We start from the raw sequence: 23667 nt of genomic DNA, 5'->3' as shown, positions 1-23667 counted from the left end.
TTGGATCTAGCTAAACTCATAGCCAAATACTTTTGGTGTCAGCTCTGATCACATATATAAGCCCAGTGCCTTTGTCACATCTTTATATAACTCTCCCACCTGCTATTTCTTGAATCACCCATGAGCCCTATTCTGTCATATTCAAACCAAGCTTTCAGAGGCCGTCAGGCAGTCCCAGGTAAAGAAAACAATCTAGTATTTCCAGTTGAGTCTTGCATGTCTTTGGCTACTATATTTAACTAAGTTTGAAGTGATTTTTTACATTTTTACCAAGTGGGAGATCATGATAATTCTGTAATAGACTTTATGGTCATCTGACTCAGGCCCAAAGTAGTTGATTATTACCTTAAATTCTCAGTTGTTTGTATTATCAAATAATCACACTATTGGTTCTATTAATGTCACCCCACTCCAGTACTCTTGCCTGGAAAATCCCATGGGCGGAGGAGCCTGGTGGGCTGCAGTCCATGGGGTCGCGAAGAGTTGGACGCCACTGAGCGACTTCACTTTCACTTTTCACTTTCATGCATTGGAGAAGGAAATGACAACCCACTCCAGTGTTCTTGCCTGGAGAATCCCAGGGACAGGGGAGCCTGGTGGGCTGCCGTCTATGGGGTCACACAGAGTCGGACACGACTGAAGCGACTTAGCAGCAGCAGCAGCAGCAGCAGATAAGAGTTCATTACTAATTTTGTTTCCAAAATATTTATCTACAATGGAAAAATTTCTTTGTGTAAGTCTCTTCTTTTTTCTCTTCTTTTAAACCTTTTATTTGGTGGAAAATTGTCTTACAATTTTGTGTTCATTTCTGCTGTATGGCAATGTGAGTAAGTCATAATTTTGCATATATATCCCTTCCCTCTTGAGCATCCCACCCCTCTAAGTCATCACAGGGCACCAGCTGGGCTCCCTGTGTTATTCAGCAACTTCCCACTAACTATTTATTTTGCACAGGATAGTGTATGTATGTCAATGTACTATCTCAGTTTGTCCTGCCTTCTCCTTCCTCTGCTTTCTCCACAAGTCTGTTCTCTGCTAGGTTCATCAGTATCATTTTTCTAGATTCAACATACATGTGTTAATAGAAGATACTTGTTTTTCTCTTTCTGGCTTAACTTCACTCTGTATAAGAGGCTCTAGGTTCATCCACCTCACTATAAGTGACTCAAATTTGTTCCTTTTATGGCTGAGTAATATTCCATTGTATAAATGCACCACAACTTCTTTATCCATTCATCTGTCAGTGGACATCTAGGTTGCTTCCATATCCTGGCTATTGTAAATATTACTGCAATGAACACTGGTGTACATCTGTCTTTTCAAATTGTGATTTTCTTAGGACATGTGCCCAGTAGTGAGATTACTGGGTCATATGGTAGATTTATTTATTCCTAGTTTTTTAAGGAATCTCCATACTGTTTTCCATACTGGCTGTATCAGTTTACATTCCCACCAATGGTGTAGGAGGGTATCCTTTTCTCCACATCCTTTCCAGAATTTATTGTTTGTAAATTTTTTGATGATGGCCATTCTGACCAGTGTGAGGTGATACCTCACTGTGGTTTTGTTTTGCATCTCTCTAATAATGAGCAATGTTGAGCATCTTTTCAAGTGTTTATTGGCCATCTGTATGTCTTCTTTAGAGAAATGTCTGTTTAGGTCTTATGCCCATTTTTTTGTTTTGTTTTGTTCCTTCATATTGAACTGTTTATATATTTTATAAACTGTTTGAACTGTTTATATATTTTAGAGATAAACTCTTAGTTGGTTCATCTGAAAATTATTTTCTCCCATTCTGAGGGTTGTCTTCTTGTCTTGTTTATAGTTTCCTTTGCTGTGCAAAAGCTTTTGAATTTTATTCAGATCAGATCAGTTGCTCAGTCGTGTCCGACTCTTTGCGACCCCATGAATCACAGCACGCCAGGCCTCCCTGTCCATCACCAACTCCCGGAGTTCACTCAGACTCACATCCATCGAGTCAGTGATGCCATCCAGCCATCTCATCCTCTGTCGTCCTCTTCTCCTCCTGCCCCCAATCCCTCCCAGCATCAGAGTCTTTTCCAATGAGTCAACTCTTCGCATGAGGTGGCCAAAGTACTGGAGTTTCAGCTTTAGCATCATTCCTTCCAAAGAAATCCCAGGGCTGATCTCCTTCAGAATGGACTGGTTGGATCTCCTTGCAGTCCAAGGGACTCTCAAGAGTCTTCTCCACCACCACAGTTCAAAGGCATCAATTCTTCGGCGCTCAGCCTTCTTCACAGTCCAACTCTCACATCCATACACGACCACAGGAAAAACCATAGCCTTGACTAGATGGACCTTTGTTGGCAAAGTAATGTGTCTGCTTTTGAATATGCTATCTAGGTTGGTCATAACTTTCCTTCCCAGGAGTAAGTGTCTTTTAATTTCATGGCTGCAGTCACCATCTGTAGTGATTTTGGAGCCCAGAAAAATAAAGTCTGACACTGTTTCCACTGTTTCCCCATCTATTTCCCATGAAGTGATGGGACCGGATGCCATGATCTTTGTTTTCTGAATGTAGAGCTTTAAGCCAACTTTTTCACTCTCCACTTTCACTTTCATCAAGAGGCTTTTGAGTTCCTCTTCACTTTCAGCCATAGGGGTGGTGTCATCTGCATATCTGAGGTTATTGATATTTCTCCCGGCAATCTTGATTCCAGCTTGTGCTTCTTCCAGTCCAGCGTTTCTCATGATGTACTCTGCATATAAGTTAAATAAGCAGCGTGACAATATACAGCCTTGACGAACTCCTTTTCCTATTTGGAACCAGTCTGTTGTTCCATGTCCAGTTCTAACTGTTTAGGTCTCATTTATTTATTTTTGTTTTTATATTCATTAAACTAGGAGGTGAGTCAGAGAGAATCTTGCTGTGATTTATGTCAAAGAGTGTAATGCAGATGTTTTCCTCTAAGCGTTTTATAGTTTCTGGCCTTACATTTAAGTCTTTAATCCATTTTGAGTTTATTTTTTTATGTGATATTAGGAATTGTTGTAATTTCATTCCTTTACACATAGCTTTCCTGTTTTCCCAGCACCACTTATTAAGGCTGTCTTTTCTCCATTGTTTATTCTTGCCTCCTTTGTCAAAGATAAGGTGCCCATGTGTGCATGGGTTTATCTCTGGGCTTTCTATAGCGTTCCATTGGTCTATATTTCTGTTTTTGTGCCAGTAACATACTGTCTTGATGACTGTAGCTTTGTCGTATAGTCTGAAGTCAGGGAGGTTGATTCCTCTAGCTCCATTTTTCTTTCTCAAGCTTGCTTTGGCTATTTGGGATCTTTTGTGTTTCTATATAAATTGTGAAATTTTTTGTTCTAGTTCTGTGAAAGATGCCATTGGTAATTTGATAGGGCTTCCCTGTTGGCTCAGATGGTAAAGCGTCTGCCTGCGATGCAGGAGACCCAGGTTCGATCCCTGGGTTTGGAAGATCCTCTGGAGAAAGAAATGGCAATCCACTCCAGTAGTCTTGCCTGGAAAATCCCATGGACAGAGGAGCCTGGTAGGCTACAGTCCATGGGGTCTCAAAGAGTCGGACACAACTAAGCGACTTCACTTTTCAATGAATCTCTAGGTTGCTTTGGGCAGTATAGTCATTTTGAAAATATTGATTCTTCCAATCCAATAACATGGTATCTCACCATCTGTTTGTGTCATCTTTGATTTTTTTCATCAGTGTCATAGTTTTCTGCATACAGGTCTTTTGTCTCTTTAGGTAGGTTTACTCCTAAATATTTTTTTCTTTTTGTTGCAATTGTGAACTGGATCGTTTCCTTAATTTCTCTTTCTGATTTTTCATTGTTAGTGTATTGGACTGCAAGGCATTTCTGCATTTCTGTGTATTAATTTTATGTCCTGCAACTTTACTAAATTCACTGATTAGCTCTAGTAGTGTTTTGGTGGCATTTTTAGAGTTAGGTTGTGTGTGTCAGTTATTAAACTGTAAGCTAAACTGGAAGCAACTAAAGCCTAAGGCTGTCTGAAGGGCTACAGGTCTTTCTTTGCTAGTGCTTCTTTTCCATTTTGCTTTTGGCTGTTTGGTTCTCATCCTATTGTCTTTATGAAGAAGGGGTAATAGGTAGATTAGATAGCTCATGTAAGCATTCTCATATAATTCTCTTGTGCTCCAATGCAATGCTCAAACTCAACATTCTCTCCTGTTTATGACCCATTTAAGTTTTGTGGAGGAGAAATCATAAATATTCAGGAGTCAATATGCGTCACCATGAGATGGCTGTCTTCAATAGTGTGCAACCCTTTTAAAAGGGTTTTCAAAGAGTTTTGAGAGGGCTTTGAGAGACTGCAGCAATGAAATTAAAAGACACTTACTCCTTGGAAAGTTATGACCAACCTAGATAGCATATTCAAAAGCAGAGACATTACTTTGCCAACAAAGGTCCGTCTAGTCATATGGATGTGAGAGTTGGACTGTGAAGAAGGCTGAGCGCCGAAGAATTGATGCCTTTGAACTGTGGTGTTGGAGAAGACTCTTGAGAGTCCCTTGGACTGCAAGGAGATCCAACCAGTCCATCCTAAAGGAGATCAGTCCTCAATATTCATTGGAAGGACTGATGCTGTAGCTGAAACTCCAATACTTAGGCCACCTGATGCAAAGAGCTGACTCATTTGATTCTGGGAAAGATTGAAGGCGGGAAGAGAAGGGGCTGACAGAGGATGAGATGGCCGGATGGCATCACTGACTCAATGGACATGAGTTTGAGTAAACTCCGGGAGTTGGTGATGGACAGGGAGGCCTGGCATGCTGTGGTCCACGGGGTCACAAAGAGTCAGACACGACTGAGCAACAGAACTGAACTGAGAAAGTTTAGCTGATAGGCCACTGTATTCTTTACAAACAAGTTTTTTGTGGTCATGGACATTATAACTAGCTCTTACGCAAGATAGTTTCAAATGCTTCTCCCTGCAGGAGAGGCAGAAGTATGATAGAAAGAACAAAAGACTGGGACTGGTGAGCTTTAGGTTTTTTAGTAGCTTCTAAGTTTCCTCATCTGTGAAATGACAGGCTTGATAGTCAGTAGGCCCAGACCTATTTCTATACCAGACTTACCTTGGGAACTTGTTAAAATGTGGATTCTTGAGACCAATGCCTAGAAACTCAGAGTTTATATATTTGTAGTAGGGCCTACAACAAGCACCCCAGGAGATTGTGGTATCATAGATTTTCAGACCAAAAATGTCTAGGAGACACTGAATTCGATGTAAGCAGAATTGATAAGAGGATCCTTATATTAATATTTTCACACTAAGCTTTTGTTTTCTGGAATTAGAGTTCTCAGTGTCAGGCCTAACTAGAATATATTGGTGAGGTTGTGGGTTCAGCCAATGTGCTGGAGTCAGGGTTCAGATTTCTAACCTGGGAAGGGGAGGTGAGCACTATGATGCCATGATTTCAGGTCAAGAAATTGGCCTCCAAGGGTCTGGAGCAGATAGGAAAAAATGAAGAGTAGAAGCCAACCTTTTACAGGAGTTGGTCGATTTGAAATGCAAGTAATTCCTGGATCAAGAGGGGTAGAGACCAGGGGAGAAGTGGAGAAAGAGAAGGTGAGACGAGAATAAAATCTCAATTCTTAGAAGGGCTGATGGTCCATGCATTAGTAAAGGAAGGCTGTGACTGTCTACTTTTTGCACTAATTTTGGAGTATACTCATTGCTATAATGCTGTAAGAGGATGTGCGCAGGCAAGTGCATGGACTGTGAGTGGAACAGAAGTGTTTTTTACGTAATAAGGTATTAGAGATGCACCTGGCTCAGTATTCTGTGCTTTGGACTATCACTGTAGGGGCTGAGAAAAATGACCAGAAAGGGATGATTGTCAGACAGTGTGAGCAGAGATAGGAAGATGAAGGTGGATCAGAAGGAGCCTGGGATGTTCAGCTCAAATGATCCAGAGAGATTTGATAACACAGAATAATGAGGAATAATGAAGGGTTCATGGCATTAGTAAATTTAAAGGACATGTTGATTTTCTATGTATAAAACAATGATATGAATAGGTAGATTTTGCTACTCCAGTTGAAAGCCCAGAGAATAAAAGGATTATACAGTTGTTTGCCTTAATACTGGCGGTAGAACACTCTGGATCTCTGCATAGTAGGAGTGTGCCAAATGGTGTCTGAGAAAGGTTCTGTGAAGGGCTGAGGCAGGAGGGATGTGTTATGTCATACCTGGCGTGGCCAGGAGGGGGAGCAAGTCATTTGGTTGATACTTCATAATCTATGATAAGATTCTTTGAATGGTGTTTTTATCAGAAATAGCAATGAATTTAGTTCATAATATCTCCTCTGTTTTCTGCTATATATATATTATGAGAAAGATATATTTAGAGTAGATAAACTATAAAAATAACTCTATAATGACAACTCTAGAAGTTTAATGTATCACAGACTGAAAAAGGCTTCTTTGATTCAATGGAAAAGATTTCTTTGACCATTGTTCACTGGGCTCACTTGTTGATATTTGCCATGCACACCACAGTTTTCCCCTTCAGGGAGGCTTTTTAGTTTGCATTAATTTTGTGGTCTTATCCTTTTGCAGGTAACCTTTAAAAATAGTTTTGGGCACGCATCTTTCTTTAAACCCCAAAACCAACAGCCCCTTTACTTTTTTGCTTTGAAATAAATATAACTGTCATTCATCTGATATCGTGAATTATGTCTGTGAGTTTCAGAAATGTTCAGAGGTGCTTCTAAATAGGTTACCTTGCTATTTCCAAGGTATCTCTTTTCAAAATGATGCCCTCAGTTTTGCTAAAGTCACCCATGTAATTAATTGTTTATATTCAATTCTGTAATTTCCTTGTCAAAATATAAATACTTTTGCATTGTTGGGGAAAGCTTGTGTAGTCACTGACTCCTTTAAAATGCCATTTTTTGCAATCTTTTATGCCGATCTGGATTTTTCTTAGCAATTAAGAGAGTTAAGCAAGCTAGACAAAGTATATGGTTTTGAATTCTGCTGTTAATATGATGGTCAGTCTTATCTACCTGTTTTTATACCAATCTTACCATATCTGGTAATAGGTAGTTGGGGCATGATAGCAGCTTGAAGCGGCCTCCCCAAGCACCTGAAAATATTGAAAATAAATTTCCCCCTAAGAGGTAAGCTAGGAAATCAACAAGTTATAAAGGAGAACAGAGTTATGCAAATTCCCTTTGGAGAGAGTAAATTATAAAAGAAGAATGTCATCACATATTATTTGTATAATTTTTAAAGCATACATGTAGAAGAAAAAACTGGAAGCAAATTGGCAAAATTTATCTATTGTTGATAATAGTTCTCAGGAATATGGGTGATTATTATGCTGCTTCTTTGAATTTTATTTTTTAAATTTCAAAAAGAGAGAGAGCAATACTGAGACAGAGACAGGCAGATTTAATGGCTTCTAGGGAAAAAGACCAGACAGTAGCCTGATTGACCGTGTTAACACAGCTGAAGAAAGAATATGTCAATTAGGCAGCGGGAGTTAAGGGCTGTTGGTCATGAAAGCAGAGAAAACGGAGAAAGTCACCGAGAAAGCTAGTAGCTCTGATCAACCCACTCTACCCAGGTGAGAGACTGCCTTGTATGGCTCTGGAGTAGGCGTCACAGCAATGAAGCAGCGTGGTTATGAGTGACGTCCCATAATCAGACTGATTAGTGTTCATGTCTCATGCCTAACACTCCCTAGTTTTATGATCTTGGGCAAGTGGCTATATGTTCAGTCTTTATTTTAATAATGTTACTTACCACATAGAGCCTTTGTGAGAATAAAGGAAGATAATTTATGTATTTAGCACAGTGCCTGGTACATTGTAATCCCTCAATAAATGTTAGCTATTGTTGTAACATGTTATTATAAAATCCTAGTTATAGAGATATATCTTAACATGATGCTATTATTAAACATTCAAATCTTATAACTTGAGTTGATACCAACTCTATGTTTGTTAAGCAAGTCTTGGATGATAATTTGGCTTCCCATGTTATTTACCAGGGAGATTAGTGAGGATCTGTCAGGTTGTAAATTATATTTATCATTATAAATGTATACAGTGGCATTTAGCTTTGATATAGCAGTCTTAAGAGGGTTTGATACTATGTGCTTAATTAATTCGAGACATTGTCAAAATTAAGTTTGGAGTCTCCAAAGCCTGGGAATTTAAAAATTTTACACACAGCCCTTTGTGAGCTTGGTTGATGTGAATCTATACCTGAGAGAAGTATTACTCAACTCTGGATCTAGTGAGGTTTCTTTGAAGGCAGTCTTCAGCATCCTCCAGCCAATTAACTCCCTCTGTTTCTATAAAAAAATTCCACAGAATAAAAACAAAAATCACATGCCCTTTTTATTGTGTGAAATTGTAGTAATAGTGAATATGCCATTTCAAACTTCTGTCTTCTCTCCTTCTCCAAGGAGAATCAAGTCTCCCATATTTGGCATTAGAGAGAGGTGCTTAAGAACTTTGGAACCAGACAGACCTCACTCTGAATTCCAGCTGTGCACCACTTACTGGCTGTGTGGGCTTGGGCAAGTTAATTTTGCTCTCTGATCCTCAGTTTTCTCATCTTATAAAATGGGAATAATAATTGTAATGTCTCTATCATAAGGTGGTTGTGAGGATTAAAATGAATGAATGAATGTAAAGGGCTTAGAATAGTGCCTAGTTCAAATGAATGTGTCAGGCAGATGTTGGGCTTCCCTGGTGGCCCAGGTGATAAAGAATCTGCCTGCAATGTGGGAGATCCGGATTCAATCCCTGGGCTGGGAAAACCCCCTGGAGAAGGGAATGGCTACCCATTCCAGTATTCTTGCCTGGAGAATTCCACGGACAGAGGAGCCTGGCGGGCTACAGATCATGGGGTCTCAAAGAGTCAGACATGACTGAGTGCACGCATGCATGCAAGCAGATATGAGTTGTTCCTGTTGTCATTATTATTATTGTTGTTAGAATATTGTCAGTTAGTCATCATTATAGAACCAGTCTGTTGTTCAGTCACTAAGTTGTACCCAACTCTTTGCGACCCCAGGGACTGCAGCACGCTGTCCTTACTCTCTCCTGGAATTTGCTCAGATCCATTTCCATTGAGTCAGTGATGCCGTGTAACCATCTCAGGAGGTGGCAGAGGGTGAGATGGTTAGAACCAGTCTGTTGACATGTTAACCAATGATACTCCACCTGGATTGTCAGTGTCAGCACTCACAGGGCTGTCATGGCATTTCTGAAACAAAATGAAATTAACTTTAATTTTAATTTAAAGAAAAAAGGACACTTGGCACTTATGGCGGTAGGGTATGATCGTAGTATTAGCCAAATGAGCTAATGATAGAGACACAGTTCCAGCTAGGTTGGGACCAATTATGGTGGATCTTTTCACTGGGTTGCTGTCAGCAGCATACCTGACTCAACATTGGTCTGTGCTGGCAGAACACAGCAGCACCTTTCTTTATGATCAACACTGACAAATGGCTGCTCAGATGAATTAACATTCTCATCTGGCCTAACGCATTTTGTGGAAACAAGTTGGTAAGCCAGTGTATGAGCTGACCCACAAAACCTCTTAGCTTAAAAAAAAAAAGTACTGTATATTGTTGTTGTTTAATCACGGTGTTGTTTCCGACTCTTTGCGACCCTATGCGCTGTAGCCCGCCAGGCTCCTCTGTCCATGGGATGTCCCAGGCAAGAATACTGGAGTGCGTTGCCATTTCCTCTTCCAGGGGATCTTCCCAACCCATGGATCAAACCCGCATCACCTACTTTGGCGGGCAGCTTCTTTACCTCTGAGCCACCTCAGAAGTACCAATATCATTGTACTTGTAGTCTAAGGAGTATTGAGAAATGGCAGATAAACTTTTGTTTTTTCCTTCTGTGGCCACATTTGTTGACCTCCACTTGGTGTTTTTGAGAGGCCCATAGAAAGAAAACTGAAAATTCAGTAGTGGAGGAGGAAAAGATCACGGGGGAAAGGGGCATCTTATAATTTGTCAGCATGAGTACTGGTCACTTGTTCCACAGTAAAAACTCAGATCCAAAAAGTCCCGAAAAGCCTAAACATATAGCACAGCAATGGAGCAGCCTTATAATGGGTCTATCACAGGGACAATTTGAGCATCATTCACACTACTATTCCAGTGAACCTTTGATGTCGTGGTATGCCAGGACCACAGCGCACTTCTATTTCCTTACCCTTTCCCTGCTAAAAGAACTGAGAGCCTAGGGAAGACTAGAAAAGAGTTCACTTCTCTACTTTGGTTTCAGTCATTTTGGACCAGAGTCATTGACCTTGGTGATTTCCACAGGCAGATTTTGGAAAATGAGAACATTGAATTGTAATTCGTCCTTTTGTGGTACATGGCTCAATCGGGTACACTAATGTTTTAGGGACTTCCCCTCAACTTTCCTTCTTAAAACACAGAGAATTTTCAGTGCTGTCAGCTCCAGGGTTCTAGACCCCATGAGATGGAATTTTAAAAATTATTTCTTTATAATTGAAGGATAATTGCTTTACAATATTTTGTTGGTTTCTGCCATACATCAACATGAATCAACCATCGGTATACATATGTCCCCTCCCTCTTGAACCTCCCTCCCACCTCCCAGCTTTTCCCACCCCTGTAGTTGTTATAGAGCTCTGGTTTGCATTCTCTGAGTCATACAGCAAACTCCCATTGGCTACCTATTCTACATATGGTAGTGTATGTGCTTCCATGCTCCTCTCTCCATTCATCTCACCCTCTCCTTCCTCTCCCCTGCCGTTGACCATAAGTCTGTTCTCTTGTGTCTGCATATCCATTGCTGCCCTGCACATACATTCATCATTACCATCTTTCTAGATTCCATATATATGTTAATATATGATATTTGTTTTTCTCTTTCTGACTTACTTCACTCTGTATAATAGGCTCTAGGTTTATCCACCTCATTAGGATTGACTCAAATATGTTCCTTTTTATGGCTGAGTAATAATCCATTGTGTATAGGTACCACAGCCTCTTTATCCATTCATCTGTTGATGGACATCTAGGTTGCTTCCATGTCCTAGCTATTGTAAATAGAGCTGCAACGAACATTGGCGTACATGTGTCTTTTTCAATTTTGGTCTCCTTGGAATATATGCCTAGTACTGGGATTGCTGGGTCATATGATAATTTTATTCCTAGTTTTTTAAGGAATGTCCACACTGTCTTCCATAGTGGCTGTATCAATTTACATTCCCACCAACAGTGCAAGAGGGTTCCCTTTTCTCCACATCCTCTCCAACATTTATTGTCTGTGGATTTTTTGATGATAGCCATTCTGCCCGGTGTGAGGTGATATCTCATTGTAGTTTTGATTTGCATTTCACTAATCATGAGCGATGTTGAGCATCTTTTCCTGTTTATTAGCCATCTGTATGTCTTCTTTGGAGAGCAAGCTGGAATTTATAGCTCAGTTGAGGACAGTTAGGTCAGTGGAGGAGGACACAGTGCAACTGTGCTGTTTCTTCCTTTGCAGTGGCATCGGGGCTGCCTGCGGTCCTGCAAGGGGAGCCCCAAGCATGATTAAGGGAAGTGCTAAGCGACAGGATCAGAAGGTCTCATTAGAGAAAGTGACTGTGGCTTATATTTTAGAGATTGTCTTTAAAATGCCCAATCACAAGATCAGCTTTTTCCAGGCGTGTTGCCAAGTTACAGCAATGGACCGGTTTTCAAATGGCCATTTAAAATCAGCTCTCTTGAATGTAGCACTGTGGCAAAGGTCCTTCTGGCAGGAAGCCACTTAAGACATCAGACCGCTCCATGCATTATTTTTAAATAGTGCCCAGGCCTTTTAGTGATTTAGGCACTATTTTCTTTGAATCCAGAAAATGTCAGTGTACCAGAAGCAAACCTAAGTGGTGCTGCCTGGCCAACAACTGGATTTCCTTTTGCGCACATGTTCCCTTCTTGGGGCTTGAGCCTTGATATTTGTTTATATTGCCCCCTGTCCATCTACCCCATGGAACTATCTTCATTCAGTCCTTTTCCCTATTCCCTCCTAGATTTAAAAATTAGGTTGAGTTTGTGGAGGTTTAGGAATAGAAGAGTTAAAAGGAAGGAAATTCACTGTGGCCTGGATGACACTCCTAGAATATAAAAGAAAATCATCCTGCTGTGAGGAGGCGCCTGTGCTCAGCCCCCCACCCCCTTATCTGGAAAAGGGGGGAGGGATTGGCAAAGGCTGCCAGAGGAGTTTTCCAAAGACATTTCTAAAATCATGAGGTTGGATCTTCTTTAAATAAAGACCTGGAGTTTGCTGGAAGCTCATGGACAAATGGCCAGTCAAGGTGGCCCATGTTTGGGATGCTGTAAGTAACTGTGGTACCTCTGAGTGGCTTGTTTCCTATTTTCTCACTCAGGACCTGGGATTCCCTCACTGATTTTAATATTATTGCATATGATGGTTGCCAGAGGTACTCAGACAACACGAAATGGGAAGCTGAATCAAGCATTTATGTTTGTGGGAATGGCTGCTTGTCTTTCTGAGAAGGTACCTTTCTTCTTCCAGGTTGTAATTCTAGGATTACTTTAGTCACCAGCTCTCCATTTTTATAACTCCCCGTTAAGGCCATTTTGTTAAGATAATTGGCTGTTCAAGATTGTTCGGAATGTCAGATTCCATTAGGTCACCTCGTCCTTAGTCATTAACATTGTTCAACAGTACGACACCGACAGCCCTCGTGGCTGGTGATGTCACACTTCTGTGGAAGGACGGTGGTATACTCTTCTTGCATGCATGGCATTCAGCATGCCCTTCATATATCTTAAAGAAATGTGCCCTTTAAAAACAAATATAATTGTGTGTTTAATAAAAGATGTTTCTGTAACTAATTTCTTTGAATATGTACTAGAAGTTTCGCCTCTTCAGATAGTTGCCAAAGCCCTCAATAACTGCTACAGACCAGAATTCAGGTAGCAGTCAAGCCTCAAAATTTAGCTCGTTTGGTGCGAATAGGTACCGATTAATAGTTTATGCATGCCTAGAGAGATGATGCGGAGAAGGCAATGGCACCCCACTCCAGTACTTTTGCCTAGAAAATCCCACGGATGGAGGAGCCTGGTGGGCTGCAGTCCATGGGGTTGCTAGAGTCGGACACAACTGAGCAACTTCACTTTCACTTCTCACTTTCATGCATTGGAGAAGGAAATGGCAACCCACTCCAGTGTTCTTGCCTGGAGAATCCCAGGGACGGGAAGCCTGGTGGGCTGCCATCTATGGGGTCGCACAGAGTCGGACACGACTAAAGTGACGCAGCAGCAGCAGAGAGATGATGATGGAGGAGGGGATGGTTGGATGGCATCACCGATGCGATGGACATGAGTTTGAGTGGGCTCTGGGAGCTGGTGATGGACAGGGAAGCCTGGCGTGCTGCAGTCCATGGGGTTGCAAAGAGTCAGACACGACTGAGTGACTGAATTGAACTGAGAGAGATTAGATGACCTGCTTCATAGATCCTACTGATACTGTAGTGGTTTTTTTTCCCTACTGCATTTCACCATTTTAGAGGTCACTAGAACTGGTTCTTTATCCAAAGATTAAGGTGGAGAGGAGGAGGTCTGGAAGAGGAAAGAAATCACAGGCAGTACTCAGATAGGTTCACATGTATTTTTGGATACATAACAATAATTTTCTTGTTAAACAAAAGAAAGGTAATGTCAAAAAAGAGATTATCAAACATCTATTTTTAAAAGAAAGAAAAGTGATTCATGAGAATGTCCATGGAGTCACATTTACTTACTCTCAACTTTTTCCTGAAGGAAGAATTATTTCCTTTAGGTCTTTGCTGCTAAGCAAATTAAAACACTTCCCTTTTTGCATGTAAGCATTTTTTGACTTCTTGAGAAGCATCCAGCATTTATCAGACCCTCCGGCAGTCAAGTCATAATTGCAAATCATAGTGATTTCTCCAGTGCCTTGATGTCCTTGAGAATCTGAGGGAAACATACACTACCTTGCGCAGCTTCACCAGGGACGTCTTCAGATACTCTGTAATTTTTTCCACCCGCTGGCTTTTCTTTGGTCAGGTTCTAACCTTAATCCTATAGTTCCACCGCTTTTCCTACCCCATTCTTTTACATAGACACATACCAGATGCACACACAGTGTGAGTCAGTTCTAATGTGGAGGCAAAAAGCATTTTATAAAGTTTATAGAATATAATAGCAGCTTGCTAAAGTGAAATATTCCCTCCTTTAAACAAGCTCAGGGGAAAGCCACGTGGTTGACTTTTGCTGGTGTTCCTTGCCTTCCTCCCTGCCTTTGAATTCAGCTGAAGTCATTGTGATGATTCTGACTTTCCTGCCAAGTCTTTGGCCACTCCCAGAGCCCATTGAGTTCACCCGAGCAGCTTTCTCCCCCTGAGTTTATCAAGCCAGCCCTCACCTTCCCTGTGTTGCCTGACCTGGAGTGTCCTGCAGGACGCTGATTCCCAAGAAACTGTCAAGATCCTGGCCCTTGAATCCTGTCTCTGCCAGTAGCACTTTGAAGGAACTGTGGGCTCAAGGGAGGGCCTGGCCTTTTTGCAAAGGCTAGCTTTTCAGTTAAATACCATAGTTTTATGATTAGAGCTGAGAGCTCTGAGATTTCATACCCATATCAATAATCCCAAGGAAATGCATAGTATTGACCTTTTTCTCTTATTTTCTTATAATTTCCATTTCATTGTGGCTATAAGGCACTGCAGGCTATGTGTTTCTGGGAAATTTTTGTTCTCTGTAAGTAGTTGGAATCATTCAGGCTTTTGCCTTGTTCTCACATCCTACCCAAGTTATGAAGTTGCTTTCCTGAGATATCCTGGAAACCCAGTATAGCCAAACAGCTGAAATACTTTTTTGGTGTTGAACCACGAGGGGAAAAAAAGGTAAAGCAAGCTACTCATACCTCAAGGAATTATTGCATAGTGTTTTAGTGTGTAAGCTCTGGAGTCAAAGTGCTTGAATTCAAACCTTGGCTTTTCTACTTACTGACTGTATATCCTTTGTGGTAAGTTACTTAACCTCTCTGTGCCTCAGTTTTCTCATTTTTAAAATGGAGATAATAGTATACTCACGTCATAGGGAAATGAAGTGAAGTCGCTCAGTCCTGTCTGACCCTTAGTGACCCCATGGACTGCAGCCCACCAGGCTCCTCCATCCATGGGATTTTCCAGGCGAGAGTACTGGAGTGGGGTGCCATTGCCTTCTCCAGGGTATTTTCCCGACCCAGGGATCGAACCTGGGTCTCCCACATTGCGGGCAGATGCTTTAACCTCTGAGCCACCATAGGGGGGGTTCTGATAATACATGAAACACTGCAGTGTTTCATATCTATGAGGTATCTTATGTTTTTCAAAGTATATAGTAAGAAGATGCTCGCTCTTACTACACAGAAAACTAATCTTTAAGTGCTATGCAATAGTTTCCTTGGAAGGAGATGGTAATAATGGCAAAAAAACATTGCACAGTCAGGAGTCCTGTGTTTCGTTGCTGTGGGCAACTGCTGCATAACTATGACTTATGGCCAATCATAGTTTCAGTTATCTCAGCTGTGAAAGTGGGCTAGTAATAGTTCCCTTCACTGCGCTTTGCATACATGAGTGTGGGCACACATGCAAACACAGATGCACACACACACGTGCACATTCACTTTCCATAATAGAGAAGGAGGAGAATTCAATGAGAACACAAGTGTTAAAACTCGGGAAGGGCATGAAACACTTCAGTTATGGTGATTGTGTTGCCAGGTATACTATGTGTATTTAAGCTATAGTATTCTCGGAACAAAAATTACTTTCATATCTATAAGGTATTTTATGCTTTTCAAAGAAAATAGGCCATCCAGTATTTTATCACAGCTGGCTGCTGCAAGCCTCTAGGGCATAAGGACCCTGTTTACTTGGTATATTCACAGTACAGCAGATAGTGTACATTCAGTAAATGTTAAGTGGAAAAAAATGTAATTTTATACAAGTGCAGTTGATCTAATGAGAGAGGTAAGATGCCTCGAAAATGGTCTTTAAATAGTTTTCTAGCAAGTGGTTATTGTTGTTGACTTCACATAATGTCAGAGGCCTGTGATAATTTAGGTTTCAAACAAGTTGAAATTTGGTTCAGACACATATCTTTAGAGACTATGTTATGGCTCAGCAGGAAAAGCCATAGCCCAAGCCTGAGGCTTGGAAACTGCTATCCCAGATCTATCTTATCTTTCATTTGAGAGTAGACTGTAGCCTTTAGGCTCTATGTGTGTAAAAAGTGAAAAGTTGTTATAAAGAGTGCTCTGTAAATACTTGTTGAGTGCATGAGTGAATAAGACCTTGGCAGAGTGTGTGAATAAATTTAAACCAAATCAAATTTGGTACTTCTCATTAGTGTGAGAGGAAGGAGGTTGGAACTGCATCTTCTAGTAACCATGGGGAAGAGGAGTCTGTTTCTTTAATAGTCACTAAAGTGTTGGCTGTGAAGCACTTGGAGTAATATAAAGTGCTACAGAAATTCCTAATAACAGGTTACAGACAGAACTCTTTTGTCTCATAGACTACTGACAATTAACTTTTCTCATTTAGTGTCTAAGTGGTTAGAGGAAAGAAGAGCAAACAAGAGTGAGACTATATCAAACAAATACATTAATTGTCCTAATATCAACAGAAAAATCCCCTTGTTGTGCTCTTTCTTTTCAATATATAATGGTATATTGAAAAGAAATATGTTTTTATTAGATAAATGTACTACCAGAATCTTTGCATTGAAACCTTTAAATGAAGCTATTCCCTCTTTATTCAGCAAAATCTTTCATTCAGTAGTTCCATAAAAGACTTTTTATTTTCCTCATGTATGGTTAGTAACAGTAGGAAGTTCAGAAATTCTTTATCCCTGATTCATTCATTCATTCAGTTCAGTCACTCAGTCATGTCCAACTCTTTGCAACCCCATGGACTGCAGCACACCAGGCCTCCCTATCCTTCACCAACTCCTGGAGCTTACTCAAACTCACGTCCATCGCGTTGGTGATGCCATCCAACCATTTCATCCTCTGTTGTCCCCTTCTCCTCCAGCCTTCAGTCTTTCCCAGCATCAGGGTCTTTTCAAATGAGTCAATTCTTTGCATCAGGTGGCCAAAGTATTGGAGTTTCAGCTTCAACATCAGTCCTTCCAATGAATATTCAGGACTGATTTCCTTTAGGATGGATTGGTTGGATCTCCTTGCAGTCCAAGGGACTCTCAAGAGTCTTCTCCAACACCACAGTTCAAAAGCATCAATTCTTCAGCTCTCAGCTTTCTTTATAGTCCAACTCTCACATCCATACATGACTACTGGAAAAACCATAGCTTTGACTAGATGGACCTTTGTCAGCAAACTAATGTCTCTGCTTTTTAATATGCTGTCTAGGTTGGTCATAACTTTTCTCCCAAGGAGCAAGCGTCTTTTATGTTTATGGCTACAGTCACCATCTACAATTTGGAGCCAAAATAAATAAAGTCTGTCACTGTTTCCACTGTTTCCACACCTATTTGCCATGAAGTGTCGAGACAGAATGTCATGATCTTAGTTTTCATGTTGAGCTTTAAGCCAACTTTTTCACTCCCTTCTTTCACTTTCATCAAGAGGCTCTTTAGTTCTTATTCACTTCTGCCATAAGGGTGGTGTCATCTGCATATCTGAGGTTATTGATATTTCTCCCAGCGATCTTGATTCCAGCTTGTGCTTCTTCCAGCCCAGCATTTCTCATGATGTACTCTGCATATAAGTTAAATAAGCAGGGTGACAATATACAGCCTTGACGTACTCCTTTCCCGATTTGGAACCAGTCTGTTTTTCCATGTCCAGTTCTAACTGTTGCTTCTTGACCTGAATACAGATTTCTTGGGAAGCAGGTCAGGTGGTCTGGTATTCCCATCTTTTTAAGAATTTTCCAGTTTGTTGTGATCCAGTCAAAGGCTTTGGCGCAGTCAATAAAGCAGAAATAGATGGTTTTCTGGAACTCTCTTGTTCTTTCTATGATCCAACGGGTTGGCAATCTGATCTCTGGTACCTCTGCCTTTTCTGAATCCAGCTTGAACATCTGGAAGCTCATGATTCACGTACTGTTGAAGCCTGGCTTGGAGAATTTTGAACATTACTTTGCTAGTGTGTGAGATGAGTGCAATTGTGTGGTAGTTTGAACATTCTTTGGCATTGCCTTTCTTTAGGATTGGAATGAAATCTGACCTTTTCCAGTCCTGCGGCCACTGCTGAGTTTTCCAAATTTGCTGGCATATTGAGTGCAGCACTTTCACAGCATCATCTTGTAGGATTTGAAATAGCTGAACTGGAATTCCATCGCCTCCACTAGCTTTGTTCATAGTGATGCTTCCTAAGGCCCACATGACTTTGCATTCCAGGATGTCTGGCTCTAGGTGAGTGATCACACCATCGTGGTTATCTGGGTCATTAAGATTTTTTTTGTATAGTTCTGTGTATTCTTGCCACATCTTCTTAACAGAATACACAGAACTATACAAAAAAAATCTTATCTTCTGCTTCTGTTAGGTCCATACAGTTTCTGTCCTTTCTTGAACCCATCTTTGCAAGAAATGTTCCCTTGGTATCTCTAATTTTCTTGAAGAGATCTCTAATCTTTCCCATTCTATTGTTTTCCTCTATTTCTTTGCATTGATCACTGAGGAAGGCTTTCTTATCTCTCCTTGTTATTCTTTGGAAATCTGCATTCAAATGGGTATATCTTTCCTGTTCTCCTTTGCCTTTTGCATCTTTTCTTTTCTCAGCTATTTGTAAGGCCTCCTCAGAGAACCATTTTGCCTTTTTACATTTCTTTTTCTTGGGGATGGTCTTGAATACTGCCTTCTGTACAGTGTGATGAACCTCCATCCCTAGTTCTTCAGGTACTCTATAAGATATAATCCCTTGAATCTCTTTGTCACAAAAAGAAAATTTCACAAGCTAAGAAGATAATAACCAAACCTAGAATGTCTTAATGATTTTTTTTTGTTTGGCTAAGACATAAGCCATTCTTGTGACTGTTTGTTTGGAGCAATCCATGTCCCACTCTTTGATGGGGGAGAACTTTTATTTTTACTAAAATATTTTAGTTAAGTAGAATGATTTGGTGAGCTCTGGGGACTTTAATAAAGTAATTGTGGATTCTGGGAGGAACTACATACAAAACTTGACTTCCTTGGATACTCTCAGACTTTCTGTTGTAAAGAGTAAACTACAAGATCTAAGAACGTGACCCTGATGCCTCTTTTTGTAGGAGTCATTTATTAGCCATGGCAACCTTGAATATGTAAGAATATTTCCTAATTAATCAAGGATTGGCTTCTTCAAGTGCAAGCCTGGGAGACAGAAAATGAGAAAAAGACTAAAACTTGAGTCTTAGAACTTACTCACCAAGATGACGGGCAAGGTATGGTCTAGCATGAAAAATGCTGGACCACAAGATTATCACATAAGAATCAGAGTTATTCTTGGTGTAGCCACAGTAAATGAGTTCCAGGAGAAATTATTCTTAAAGTCAACATCTGGAATTCCATTATATTCTACTGTTAAGCCACTTTCTTGATTTCTCAAAGGTGGCTTGTTCCTGAATCCAGTGTGAAAACAGACATATTCCAAGCCATGGTGAAGTCAGCCTTGTTCATGTCTACCCAGTTTTAACATTGTTATATATACTTGACCAATGTTTTAAGATATAATAGAAGGGCAGAAAGATAAAAGGTTTTGAAAGGATCACGTATGCAGATTGAATCTCAGGCCCTGACAACTGTAAGGGAAGACAGTGTTGGGCTGCTAATGAGCCCCTGGGAAGTCTCTGGCATTTATAAATACAAACATTTCTATCATTGCTACTAAAACTAAAACTCATGAGAATACATTGTTGAAATAATGTTTTGTCTTGAAGTAGTAGGTATAGCTGCTCTTTTTCTCCTTCTCCTTATTTATCTACCTACCTGTTTATTTATATCCTACCTTCTCCTGAAAAGAGTTTCAAGTACTCTACAAAGGGGCACATAGTAAAAGCAAGATCCAAGGCAACTAAAATACATGGGAACAATTAGGCAAAGGGAAAAATACAGGTAGGGAAGTAAGATGGAACGAGGACTAGGGTTGTGACACAGAATGCATGACATGAAGTTTCCTATGCTTGATAGAGGTAGACCACAAATTTGGTCTATGCTTTCAACCAACATATGTGAAGAGAGAAAAATGATTGACTACATGAATCAGAATGTACAGAAGGTTAAAACAAAGTGGTTTTTCAGAAAAGCTAGTGGAGGGTGAAGAATAAGAACTAATTGGGCTAATGGGGCAAAAGGTGGTCAACTGTTGCAAGAGTCATAAATTTCTTAGTAGCTATGGATATTCATCTTTGTTTCTGGAGATCCTTTGGGTAAATCATTTTAATTGTCTTCTCTGGTCTGAAATAGTCTTTGGGGAAAAATTCATCGTGTCTATCTATGTATTTATCTATCCCTCTATCTATGCAATGATATATATAATAGCGCTTAAAAATGTTTCCTTCATGTTTTATTTCATTTATTTCTTTATTTCCAGTTCATGCACCTTGTATTGATATTTAGAAGTCTAGCATGTGAGACTTAGAATGCAAGGCTACATACATTTGCAGTCTGGTCATGGACCTGCACCAGCCAATGGTTCATGTGTAATAGCAACTTATTTCTAAGCTTGTCAATTCTATCTAAATTAACGTGGAACATAAAATTCCAGAAAAGTTCAATAGAAATTGCAGCAGAACTTCTAGTATCCTCTATATTAACTACTGTGAAAAATGTGGGAGGCTTTCTTACCACCTAAACTTGTATTTTTATGTGGTTGATTTTTTAAAAAATCATTCAGTATTCAAAAGTAGCGTTGACATGTGTTACCTATTTGGGTATTTTGGTCCATTAACTTTTTCCAGTGGTTTTTCCAATTAAAATTACATTGATGCCATATGACATCTATTTGTATGGTAAAACTCCCTAACTCTTGAAAGAAATGTCAAAGCAGATTGAGCAGAGGGAGTGAGTTAACACTTTTCAGTGGTTCTAGTCACTAGTTCCATCAAGTACTAATTTCCAAGGTTCAGTTTTTCTCATTTGAAAAATTAGACTTTTTTAAAGAACAGTTTTACATTTAAGCAAAAGTCAAGTAGATAATACAGAAGTCCTATTTGCTTCCATTTCCTTGCACACAGTTTCCTCTATTATTAATATTTTTAGCATTAATATGTTATATTTCTTGTAATTAGTGATTGAGTATCGATATTATTATTTACTGAAGTCCATAGTTTACTTTAAAATTTACTGTTTCACAGTTCTGTGGGTTTTAACAAATGCATTATGTCTTGTATCCTCTATTAGTATATGATACAGAACTCTGTTACCATCCTAATAATATTTGTGCTTCACCTGTTTACTCTTTCTCCCCGCCTCTCCACCATGCTCAAATCCCTGGTCACTGATTGTTGTTTCCCAATAGTTTTGCCTTTTCCAGAATGGCAAATAGTTGGAATCATATAGTATACAACTTGTTAAAACTGGCTTGTTTTACTTAGCAATAAATGATCTAAGACTCTTCCAAGTCTCTTTGTGGCTTGATAGCTCATTTCTTTTTATTGCTAAATAGTATTCCATTGTGTGGATATACCACTGTTTATCCTTTGAAGGGCATCTTGCTTGTTTCTAGTTGATTATAAATAAAGACTCTATAAACATTCATGCATAGCTTTTTGTGTGAACTTGTTTTCAATTTGATCCAACAAATATCTAGGAGCACAATTGCTGGATCATAATTTTATTTATAATAAACTGCCAAGCTGTCTTCTAAAGTGACTTTGCTACTTTGCATTCCCATCAGCAGTGTTGTGCTGCAACTTTGTCAACATTTGGTATTGTCAGTGTTAAGGATTTTAGCCATTCTAATAGCTGTGTATTGGTATCTCATTGTTGGCTTAGTTTGAAATTCCCTAATGGCATAAGACATTGAGCATATTTTCTTATGGTTATTTGCCATCTACATATTTTCACTGATGAGATGTTTGTTCAGATCTTTTGTCCATTTTAAAATGAATTGTTTGTTTTTTATTGTTAAATTTTAACAGTTCTTTTATATTTTGCAAATATTTTCTCACAGGCTGTGATTTGTTTTTCCATTCTCCTAACAGATGTTTGTTTCTTTATTCTTTTAACAAAACAAATGTTCTAAATTTTAATAAATTCCAGCTTATCAATCATTTATTTCGTGTATTGTACTTTTGATAGTCTATCTAAAACCTTATTGCTAAATTCAGAATAATCAAGATCTTTTCCCATGTTATCATCTACAAGTTTTATAATTTATATTTAGGTCTACAGTCCTTTTTGAGTTAATTTTTATGAAGAGTGTAAGGTCTGTATCTAAGATTTATTTCTTTGCATATAAGTGTCCTGTTGTTTCAGAACTATTTGTTGAGAAGACTATCTTTTTTTCATTGAATTGCCTTTCTTCTTTTTGTCAGTCTATTTCGAGATTTTGTGTTCAATTCCATTGATCTATTTCTTTATTCTTTTGCTAACACTCTGTTGTCTTGGGGGCTTCCCTGGTGGCTCAGACAGTGAAGAATCTGCCTGAAACGCAGGATACAGAAGAGACCCAGGTTCAAGCTCTGCGTTGGGAAGATCCCTGGAGGAAGGCATGGCAACCCAACCAGTATTCTTGCCTGGAGAATTCCATGGACAGAGGAGTCTGGCAGGCTACAGTCCATGGGGTTGCAAAGAGTCAGACACTACTGCGTGACTAACACTTTCACTTTATGCCATCTTGATTACTGTAACTTTATAAGAATTTCTTTTCCCTCTTTGAAAATTTATTTTGGTCTCAATGTTTCTCATGTATCTGATTGTAGATATAGGCACTTTGAGAAAACAGTAATTAACAATTTGATTGTCTAGTAGTTCTTTTTAAAATTTTCAATATTGTATTAGTTTCAGGTGTAGAACACAGTGATTCAGTTTTTTGGTTTTTTTTTTTTTCAGATTATACTCCATTATAAATTATTACCAAAGGGTAGAGGGAAGGGACACAGTACAAATTAGGGGTATGGGATTAATAGACACAAAGTACTATATATAAAGTAGATAAGGAACAAGGATATACTGTATAGCACAGGGAAATATAGCCATTATCTTATAATAACCTATAGAAATTCTTGAACTTGGGTGTCCTAGTCCTGTGATTTTGAAATTCTTCAGTGTTGTGATGTCTATTTTGGGTCTTTTGCCTTTCCATATAAATTTTAGTATTGTTATCCACAAAATAACCTGCAAGGATTTTGACTGGTATTCCATGGAATGTATAGATCATGTTTGGAAGAATATACTTCATAATAATATTGAGCCTTTCTATTCATGAACAGAGAATATCTCTCTACTTATTCTTATACATATTTTATTAAAATTATATCTAAGCTTTCCATTGGGGATGCTAATGTAAATGATATTGTGTTTCCCATTTGAAATACCAGTTCATCATTGTTGGTGTATAGAAAACAATTGACTTCTGTATATTAACTTTGTATCCTGCAACCGTGCCATATAAGCTTATTAATTCAAGCGGAGTTTTACATCAATTCTTTGTGATGATCTATATAGACAAGCATGTCATTTTTGAACA

At 39.4% G+C, this 23667-nt stretch overlaps 1 protein-coding gene and 1 non-coding gene across 7 annotated transcripts in view; both read left to right on the top strand.

The window, feature by feature from the left end:
- GPC3 (glypican 3) overlaps positions 1-23667 on the top strand; it is a 460817-nt gene that overhangs the window by 207266 nt on the left and 229884 nt on the right. The window lies entirely within an intron of this gene.
- TRNAR-GCG (transfer RNA arginine (anticodon GCG)) lies at positions 3377-3448 on the top strand. The gene has a single exon. It is a non-coding gene; the product is annotated as a tRNA-Arg (tRNA).

This window comes from Bubalus kerabau, chromosome X (assembly GCF_029407905.1).
Source record: "Bubalus kerabau isolate K-KA32 ecotype Philippines breed swamp buffalo chromosome X, PCC_UOA_SB_1v2, whole genome shotgun sequence".
Taxonomy (NCBI): domain Eukaryota; kingdom Metazoa; phylum Chordata; class Mammalia; order Artiodactyla; family Bovidae; genus Bubalus; species Bubalus kerabau.
Note: the sequence above shows the minus strand (reverse complement) of the source record. Positions and strands in the feature narration are given on the sequence as shown.